This window comes from Monodon monoceros, unplaced genomic scaffold, assembly GCF_005190385.1.
Source record: "Monodon monoceros isolate NGI ecotype Baffin Bay Population unplaced genomic scaffold, NGI_Narwhal_1 Super_Scaffold_5, whole genome shotgun sequence".
Taxonomy (NCBI): domain Eukaryota; kingdom Metazoa; phylum Chordata; class Mammalia; order Artiodactyla; family Monodontidae; genus Monodon; species Monodon monoceros.
The window spans coordinates 85,517,982-85,528,278 of NW_021703782.1; the positions used below are offsets into that span (position 1 = coordinate 85,517,982).

Here is a 10,297-nt window from a genome sequence, read left to right on the forward strand (position 1 = left end):
AGAGGAAAACCCATAGAGGGAGAGTCAGTTAACAGACAGTTACTGAGTCAGACTACATGCTCATCACTGGTGAGAAAATCCAGAGCAGTGGATGCCTCTTAAAGTGCAGGACAAAGCTGTCAAAATGGTCAGTCTTATGTCGAAGAACCTTGAACGCCAAGCTAAAGATTGTCATGGTGGCAGATCCTTAAAGTCTTTTGACATTTGTTCGGCACCTAGTATTTACATGGTGTTTGAAAAATATTTGCTGAAGAAATGAATTTCAGTTTAATGGTATTTTTTGTACATTAGCCATAGACAGATACACACACACACACACATTTTTAAAATATTATGTCGTCCTCTTCCTTCCTTCGTCCAGTACCAGAAATCACACCTCACCCCAGCTAAGGTAAACTGCCACTTCCATCCCAAGACCCTGCATCTGGGAGTGGAGAAGAGTCTACAGATCAATCTAAAGCCATCAGTCTGTGGGACTTCCTTGGTGGTCCAGTTGGTAAGACTGCAGATCCTGCGTGCATGCTGCAACTGAATCCGCATGCTGCAACTAAAAGATCCCACATGCCACAACTAAGACCTGGCGCAGCCAAAATAAATAAATATAGATAGATAGATAGAGAGATAGATAAAGAGATTTTTTTTTTTTTTTAAATAAAGCCATCAGTCTGGGCCTTTACATTCTCTCTGCCTTTCCCAGGAAAGCTGCTGCTTCCATCAATGCTACCTTTTATGTCAAACTTGGATCATCTAAACACCAGATCCAACTGAATTCAAGCTGTCATCCCCTTGGGGACTTGCTTCTTCAAGAAAACAAGCTTGGCTTGACTCTTGGCAAAAACTATTCCCAACCTGGCATCCCACAGAAATTTTGCAAAGCAAGTGTAAATAGGGATATGAAACCCAAACAACTTCTTAGCAGTTCCTTCCCTCCTCCCATGCCTGCCCCAATCCTGAAAACTCTTGCTTCTTTTTTTTCCCCTTCTTCTTCCTTCTAGTCCTAATCTACTATGATCTATGAAACAACTAATTCAGAGCAATGCTTTAGAAAACTTTGTGTCTTGCCCATCTACCCCCAGAAAGTCTTCTGAGATATTTAGAAATATTTTCATAAGGTTAGTCCAATTCTCATCCTTTCTTGGAGGATGAATGAGTCTTAAAAGTCAGCTTTTTTTTTTCCTATCATGTATTGGCTTAACAAGACTGCAATATAAGAAGCAAAACCTACACTCAAAATGGAGATGTCCAGAATAGAGAGTCCAAATGAACATTTTCTTTCAGAGAGATTCTCCAGATGCTGAGTCAGAAATGAGACAAATGTCTCACTGTGTCTCACTACATCATGTTTGTTCCACTGAAATTTATTGAGATCAACCAACCCCTCCTTCCCTTGCATTTTGGATGAAACTCCCCTTTTGGTTCCATGATTCAAGTCTTCATCCACCTAATGCAGAGTAAATAGGCAATTCCAACATCCTCAGGCTTCTCCCTTCCTCTCCTCCCACCATCTTCTTTTCTTCCATCATCACTCTCATCAAAACACTCATAAAAAAAAAAACCAGAAACAGAACAAAACAAACAAAAACGCTCTTTATGCATTCCCCTGGGTATTTCCACTCCACCTCTCAAAACCCACACGATCTGTTACACTAATGCTAAGCCTGTCCCTCAGGACGTTTCTCTGGGCAGCTCCAATCAAAGAATCATCCTTTTTCCTGACTACAGACATAGAGTTAGAGGACGTAAAAGCTTGAATGGCTCTTTAAAAGTCATGTACTCAGCCTCTTTCATCTCATCAACCAAGAAACTATATCTCAGAAAAGTAAAATGACTTGCCCAGGGTCACATGACTCCTTAGTCTGTTTCTCAAATTACATGTGGAATATAATTACGTCAAATTGTATGTAATTATATGTAAAATTTGGAGTGTACATGCCTGTGTATATTTTTTCTTTGGAGAGAATCACAGCTTTCATCGTATTCTCTATGTAGTCAAAAATCCTCTCCCAATAATTGATAGCCACCGATTAGTTTTTTTTTTGTTTTTTTTTTTTTGCGGAAGGCGGGCCTCTCACCGTTGTGGCCTCTCCCGTTGCGGAGCACAGGCTCCGGACACACAGGCTCAGCGGCCATGGCTCACAGGCCCAGCCGCTCCGCGGTATGTGGGATCTTCCCGGACCGGGGCACGAACCCGTGTCCCCTGCATCAGCAGGCAGACTCTCAACCACTGCGCCACCAGGAAAGCCCCTGATTAGCTTTTTATATACAAAATTCTTCCTAGGAAGTGTCCCGGACTAAACACCAGTTATCATAAAACATCTTGACTTCAAGACTAGCCAAATAAAGTGTTCTGACTTCCAAATGCTTCTTGGAAGTTGGATTTGGCATAGAAAATGTTGCAGTTCTAAACAAATACACACACACACACACACACAAAAAGAATAAAAGAAAAGATCCTATACATAAAAGGTTATTTTGGGCTTTTTTTTAAACTAAATGCTATTTTTAAGTAATTAAATTCTAAACTACTTAGTGAATTATCTCATTCTTATTTTTAAAAAATAAATTAATGTGCAAATAGAAGTAGTTTAATGTGAAATGTCACAGACTACAGCACTTTCTCAAATCACAGCTGCCTCAAGAAGAGAAATGAAGCTGAATGGAGTCAGAATTGTTTGTTCTACAACAAGTAAACTGGCCTAGGTACATACTAATATTTCTCAGTCTGTCATAAACCTAAACTTAACTAGAGTTTTTCCTCATATAATTCTATTTCTAGACTACATGAATTTAAAACATTTTATAAAATGTTTTTTGTTTTTTCAGAAAAAGAATCTTTATTTCCAAATGAGCAATTAAACACACAATGGACTCAAATGGCATGTTCCGAAAATTTTCAAACCAAATCCATTTACAAGGCACAGCTTGTCTTGGAATATTTCTGATTTCCTTAGTAAGCACCTTGGTATTACATAAAGGCACTATTTCATACCTACTATGATCTACTAAAAAAACAAGCACTTTCTCATCAACACACTTTTTTCTACTTTGGATCAATACCACTTCAAAGTTTTTTCAGATTTTACCAAGCATTCTAAGCCTTTTTCAATATTTTCCATTGATAAAAAAGAGGTTTTTTTTTTACTTCTTTAGTAATTAATACTGTTAAATCTGATAAAATCTTTTTAGTTTTAGATAACTTCACATAAAATGTCCCACATTTTGAAACATAAAGTATTTCAGCCTTTTCAAGTTGTCCAGGTTTTAACTCTTCAAAAGGAATATTTATTAACCAGCTGTTGGTAGGATGGTTGAAGGAGCATAGAACTTTCATACCATTTGGTCGTCCTTTCTTCATTTCTTTATCAATAGGGCTCACCTTTTGAGAGACCTTAGGCATTTGCAATACTGTTTTCTGTAGTTTCGAACATGCTGTCCATTTAAATAGTTCATTAATGACACATTTTTCATCACAAATTATATTTACTTCCAATTTCTGTTCATGCTTTTTCAAAAACTCACAAGAAACTGTTTTATTACTTACTCTTGAAGCAAAATAATCCACAGTTTTGCTGTCCCATGTTTCATCAGGCTCATTCCACTTTACTCCACTAAGGAAAGAATGAACTCCTAGCTTTTCTGTGATTATCCCAACATTTTAATTCATCTTTAGAACATAGAAAACCAAATTAGTTCCCCATTCTCTCTGACTTGTTTAAGTCAGCATTTATTGAATCCACTTCCATATCAAGGAGGGTGAATTAAGGACTAGGAGAATGAATCAAAGCCCTCCTGGAGAAGCATACACTCAAGAAGAAGACAAATAAATGTGAACTATAACAACAACAACGAAAACAACAACAAAAACACAATTAAACCCATGACATGAATAGTGCTGTGATCCAATCCTATGGGAGCAAAAAAGGGGATAATTAATTTTAACTCTGTGTTGGCAGGAAGGTGTGAATTCAGGAGAGCTTATGAGAAGGATGGCATTTAAATCAGGTCTTAGAGTAGATTTTCAAAATGGAAAAAGACAGTATTTCAAATTTTCCTTTGTTTTAGGAACCAAGTCTGATGCTCCTCAGAGTAAATGATCTTTGCTTTAATACAGCTTATCATCTCAACAGAATGCAGAACAACCAAAGGCACTACCTGAAAGCAATTTTACATGTGAGATTTTCTTCCTCTGGCTTCAGATATTTCAAAAATGTGCGTCTTTAACAGCACCTATGCTGGTTACCTACCCAGGGAACTATTTGCAGCTGGAAATATCCAAACGAAAAGTGAGACTCATTTTTTGCCTTTTGCTAGTATTTCATTTGCCAAAACTTTGATATTTTAATTAAGTCCTTACCCTGCTATTAGTAAATTCATGGAAACCAGACTGCCTGGGATGCAGCCTCAGCTCCACTACTTACTTACAAACTCCATGATCAGGCTACTTACCCTGTCTATACTTCAGTTTCCCCATCTGTAAAATGAAGATAGTAACAGAACCCACCTCATGTGGTTCTCATGAGAATGAACTAAATTATTACGTGTGAAACGCTTGAAACAACACCCAGCATAAGGTAAATCAACAATAATGTAACTTTTTATCAAGAAGAAATCTTTCCTAAGAGTTTATTTCTAAGGTGCTACACCAATTTAATAAGAAAAAGAGTTTCCCATCCTATTTCACTTTTATTAAGCTGACTTTGAAACTGTATGTACTTTCAGAGAAAGATGCCTTAAGAAAAGGCTAAATTTGATTCCTAGACTGTAATGGCAGTAACAGAAAAACGGTTTATTTCAGAAGGTCCAAGACATAATTAGGGGTAAAACAAGCAGAAGTCATATTGTACAATAACCAATTTTAAAAATTCACCAAAATTAAGACTGACAGCTAACTAATAGTTCTCTTCCCTTTTTCTCTCCTTTTATTTATTTATTTATTTATTTATTTATTTATTTATTTATTTATTTGGCTGTGCCGGGTCTTAGTTGCAGCATGTGGGATCTTTAATTGTGGCATATGGGATCTAGTTCCCTGACGGGATCAAACCCGGGCCGCCTGCATTGGGAGCTCGCAGTTTTAGCCAGTGGGCCACAGGGAAATCCCTTCCCTTTTTCTTTTGTTCCTTATCCTTTTACAGCCAAATCCTCTGTCTATCCATTTTCTATGCATCACACAGGAAAAGATTTCAAGATCATCGTAGACCTACTCACAAATACTTGACTAAAACGAGAGTAAATTTTTCATTTTAAACCAAGTAAAGAATTAGAGTTGAGCAAATTTTATTGTCTATCCTTTCCATGGTGTTGCAATCCCTACACAACCAATGTCCCAACAAGCTGAAAAGAACTTGTCTGGCCCACTCATAGCAACAAGGGAAATATAACACAGGCTGCAGATTCTGATAAAGACTAGAGCAGATGAATATACCGGAACTCAGCGAGCATCCTCACAAAGTGCTCTGCCCATGGCAACTGAAATTGTACCACCTCACTGCTTAGTGTGGGAGTCAAAGAAATCTGGGGCTCACGGGCTGGGTTCAAAACTTAGCTCTGCCACTTGCAAGCTGTGTGGCTGGGGACATGTTAGTTACCCTCTCTGTTTCTCAATCTGCAAAATAGGGATAATAAGTGGATTTGTTGTAAAAATTAAAATAGTATTTGAAAAACATTTGTATCAGTACTTGGCACCTGGTGCTATTTAACAGTGTCTATTAAATAAATATTGCAATAACTTTGGCACTTATGATTAGTTCCACATGCAAATATGAGGGGCAGTGTAGCCCCTCTCCCAGAATAGTTAAATTAAAACAAATTTTCAGCAAGATCTTTAAAATTTGATACTGAGGTAATTGACCGTAAGGAGCATTATACTTTCATTATTCCTTTAACATCCAGATAGTAAATAAAAATGTATTTGGATTCGAGAGTATTTTAGAAATGTAAAAATCACACATCTATTGGTGTTTTCTAGATTCTAAAAAAAGTTCATAATTAAGGAGTCTAAGATAATGTCCATTTATCTTAGGAGCTAAAAATTAAAATAGCAAAGATATTTACAATCACTCTGAATACAGCATAAGCAACTTGGTTTATGGGAAGATCCCCTAAAAAAATTTTTGATGGAAAAATATTCCAACTTCTCTCCATATAAGGTAAATACTACAGAAGATAATAAAAAGCTGTGTTGCTGAGTTTCATTCGGTTTCATTCATTTTTAATAACGTAAGCATTAAGGTTTCCTAGAGCAGAGGTTGAAAACAACCAACCCTTAATCACCCTTTTCCAATCCTAAGCTACTGTCTTACACTGTCTCACATGAACTGTAAATATGCCCTAAGTCAAAAGGTGTCCAGGGTCCCTTACAGGCCTCTATTTAGATGTAAACTGAGGGTTGAGATTTCAAATGCTCATCTGGAGGGGAGACACATATCACAGGTATTCCCTTCACAATCAGATATGTCGTTCTGAACACTAGGCTGGTCCCTGCAAGGCGGCTAATGAGTTACTCTGAGTACAGTAGAAATTCTTACCCCTTAAATGAACTGTGGTCATCAAAGCCTGGTCACTGATTCTACTGCTTTTTCTCGAGTAAATACTAATGTGTTCTGTGTATCCAGTGTTTTCCCAAAACTCTATCATAAATTACTGCATAAAGCATTAAAGCTCCTATAAAAGGAGCACTTGGGGAACAAGCTGACAATGAAAACTTTGTACTTGAAAATTATTATACCATCAGAAGAGGTTCTACTCCAGAAACTTCTCCATGCTTTCACACTTTCTTGCATTTGGGAGAAATGCCTTAAGAGAACGATATGAGCAAAAGAAAGCCTCCGTTAATTTGCGGTAGGTATGAGGAAGATGGGCTGAAATATTAATAAAAGGGGAAATGAGAAACTAAGTATTTTTTTAGTTGGGATTTAAATTTTGTCTGAAAAGCAGATCAAAACTTGGGTTTGAGTCCCAAACTATTGTTAAAAGAACCAGAAAAACTCTGCTTTTGAACTTGCAAAATTTTGTGAGGTGTTCTTTGTGGGGAGGTGGGGACCGGGCCTTAGAAAGTGACTTGCTGATTTTCATCACCAAAGAATTTTTTTAAATATCAAATTTGTCCTCTATTATATTAATGTATATACTACTCGCTCAGTTTGTTGTGTCACTGAAAAGTGTTGGTTTTAAAAGCTGATGGTATCGCTTTTTTAGTGCTGCATTTCTTTCTCTCTCCCTTTTTCTTTCTCTCTCCTTATTTTCTTTTATCTTGTTTATTCCCTTCTTTTTGATAAGTGTTGAAAAAGAGGCACCTACACACAACCCTGGCACTGGCCCACGCCCCAAGAACCTTCCATTTAGCAACGCTCTGGGAGTTGGGAACCATTGTAACAAAACAGAACCAGACGCGCTTTCGCCTGTTCCCCAGGTTTCCTCCCAGTATGCAAACACCCGTCTTCACTGCATCTCGGTCAGGAACCCTCGAGCGACAACGCCTCGTACAGCCCGGCCTCACTCCGGCCAAGGAGCCGATTCCCAGGCCACCCGGCCAGGAGGCGCTGTGGATCAGTCCCCCCGTGGCCACCCGTAGCCGGCGCCCAGCCATCCCTCCCCCAACCGCGGAGCGCAGCCCGCCAGCGGAGCTGCGAGCTCTGCACCGCCCGCCGGGGTTACTCTCGGTCATTCCGCTACACCATCTCGCCCCAGCTTCCCCACCCGTGCCCGGCCTGAGGCTGCCCCAAGAGACAAGCAGCAAAGGGCAGGAAGATGGGAGACAGGGGAATGGGCACCTCAGCTCCAGGTTTCCTCAGGCCCTCCTTCTAAGTCTAACGTTTTTTAAAGAAACAGAACTCTCGTCGCCCCAGCTGCGTCAGGAAACAGCTCCGGGGAGCGTACGGAGACCGTAGAAAGGACCCAAACAAAGCCCCCGAGGCCTCAAATGAGTACTAGCGCTATGGACCCGGTTTGGTGCACCTCCCAGTCGCGTTCTTGCAGAACAAGAACGCGCCGCTCCAGTCCGGGGGCGCAGGGGGCCGATCCTCAGACCAGAGTTCAACTAGCAAGAACGGAGTGGAGACTGAGGACTAGCATTTGTCCGGGTGGGCGCCGGCCGACCCGCAGCCAGAGAGGATTCCAGCCGGCTCAGGCGCTTCCAAACAAAGGGAAGAGCTCAGTGCCAGACCTGCCACTCTCCCCACTCCGGCTGCAGCGCCCCCAGCACCACCAGGAGCCCCCGATTCCACTGCGCCCCAGGTACTGCGCTCGGGTCTCCGCGCCCAAAGATGCTCCCCGGGCTCCACCGCCGGGCGAACCCTGAGCACAGCGGCGCCGCGTCTTTAGGTCGCCAGAGCTCGTCCTAGGACGTCCCCCCCCCCTTTACGCCCCCCCCATTTGCGCTGCAGGAGGTGGGGACGTGGGGGGTTCGGACTGAAGTCCCCGAAACCCAGCCCTTCCCAAAGTCTCCTCGGCCCTGAAACAAAACAATAACCCCAGCCCAAGTTTCTGGAGAGCTTCTTACCTGTTTTCCACTTTTTGTTTCCGGCTCTTTCCCCCACCCCTTGAAAAACCCTTCTGGGAAAGAAGTGGGGGAAAGGGAGCAAAGCGCCGCGAGAAATGGGCTGTGGCGGCGCTGGTCACGCGGCGCCCCCTGTTCTGCCCACCTGCGCCCGCGGAGACGCCCCGGCCGCAGTCACTCTTCCTCAGAATTACCGGGGTTTTGCCGCGACTAGTTCCTTTTATAGATTCCGCTGCGCTGAGCGCAGGGGTTACTATCGGTCAAAGCCTGTTCTCTCCCTCCTTCCCCGCCCCCTTTCCCGGCCTCTGTTTATGTAGTTCAGTCACTCAGCAGAAAGCACGTGGAGCCGCGCCCCGCCCCTTAAACGGGCGACGTCCTGCAGCGCGCGGGGTTGGGGGCGGAGGGTGCTGGTGGGGGTCCGCGCCCCTCGCCCCTGCCGGGACGGCCAGCCCAGGACCAGCGGCAAACGCAGGGCTTGGGGCTGCGCCTAACAGAGACTCTTATCAAGGTTCAGGGCAGCCAACAGCACGAGTGCACATCGCTTCCTCTAAACTCTTGCTTTCAACAATTTTTGTTTCCTTTGTTCATTTACTCAGTCAGAGGGACTTAGGGGGCGGAGGGAGGAGGAGGAAGGGGAAGAGACCGCGAGGCTGCAACCCCTCGGGATGCCAACCCTTTAGTCTTTTTTTCCTTTCAAGTGAGCAGGGTGTGGGAGAGGGTGGATAGTCCTCTGGACAATTGGCTGGTGTTGTTTTCCACGACAAACCCTGACTTTGGAATTCAAGAGGCGACTTACTGCCTTTGGGGTTCCCAGCCTGGGCCTCCCAGATCCCCGGGAGGACCCCTGAAAAGCGTCTTGCTCCTTCTCTTAGCAAACTGGGTGGAGGAGAAAGGCCACAAAAAACCGAGCAATGTGGACCAGCCCCCTTTTTATTTTCATCATATTGGTCAGCGTCCCAGTGATAGATACACATGGCTTGTATTTAGGTTTCTACAGATTCGCAAAGTGCAGCTAGAGAATCGCAGTCTTGTAAAATTACATAACCATTCCAGTTCTCCACCTTCTTCCTCTGGCTTTGGCTTTGACAATCAGGAGCAAGACGGCCCATAACATTTGAGGAACAGAAGCAAGAGTACAAATGGAGGCCCACATACTTTAAGTGCAAATATTTAACTCATAAATCAAGCCAACCAACGTAAAACAAGTTTCTCCTACCTGACAAAGATACCTTTGGAGCAAACTGGAAGGGAGGATTCACATTCAGACTCCTCACCCTTTGACTTAAGTTTTGTCAAGAAAGTGGTGGAGTGGGAGAGCTGGCCCCCAGCCAACTTCTCCTCCCACCCCCAGCTCCATCATATTCCAGAAGAACCTCCAGGTGTGCATGTGGGCCCCTAGCTGCACAAGCCCCTCCATGCTACAGTCCAGGCTATGATTTGAACCCAGGTCCACATGTCAGTGGTTCTGTCAACACTCAGGACGGATCCAGGGAGGGGGCCCATGCAAGCCCTGGAAGTGCACTTAGGGGCCTTACTGCAAGGAATTCTGGGGTCCCGGCAACTCATAACTGTGGTGGCCTGGCCCCTAGGTCCTGTGGTCTCTTCACGCTTAGGAAGGGATGAGGTTTGAGGCGGGCCACAGCCAAGCCTTCTGCAGCCCAGGGCCCACAAGAGGAGTCCCTCTTGCCTGGGTCAAAGGACAACCCTGGTCGAGAGAATGGGTTCTGGGGTCAAATTTGACTGAACCACATGATCCACAACTTTCTGCCTCCATTTCTTTGTCCATAAAACAGAATATAT

General features: G+C 43.1%; 1 protein-coding gene across 1 annotated transcript in view; it reads right to left on the bottom strand.

The window, feature by feature from the left end:
• ABCA1 (ATP binding cassette subfamily A member 1) overlaps positions 1-8,675 on the bottom strand; it is a 135,645-nt gene extending 126,970 nt beyond the window's left edge. The window contains 1 exon segment of the mRNA XM_029203213.1: positions 8,501-8,675. The gene's annotated coding sequence lies outside the window, so the exon portion shown is untranslated.
• Between the last annotated feature and the right edge of the window lie 1,622 nt (positions 8,676-10,297).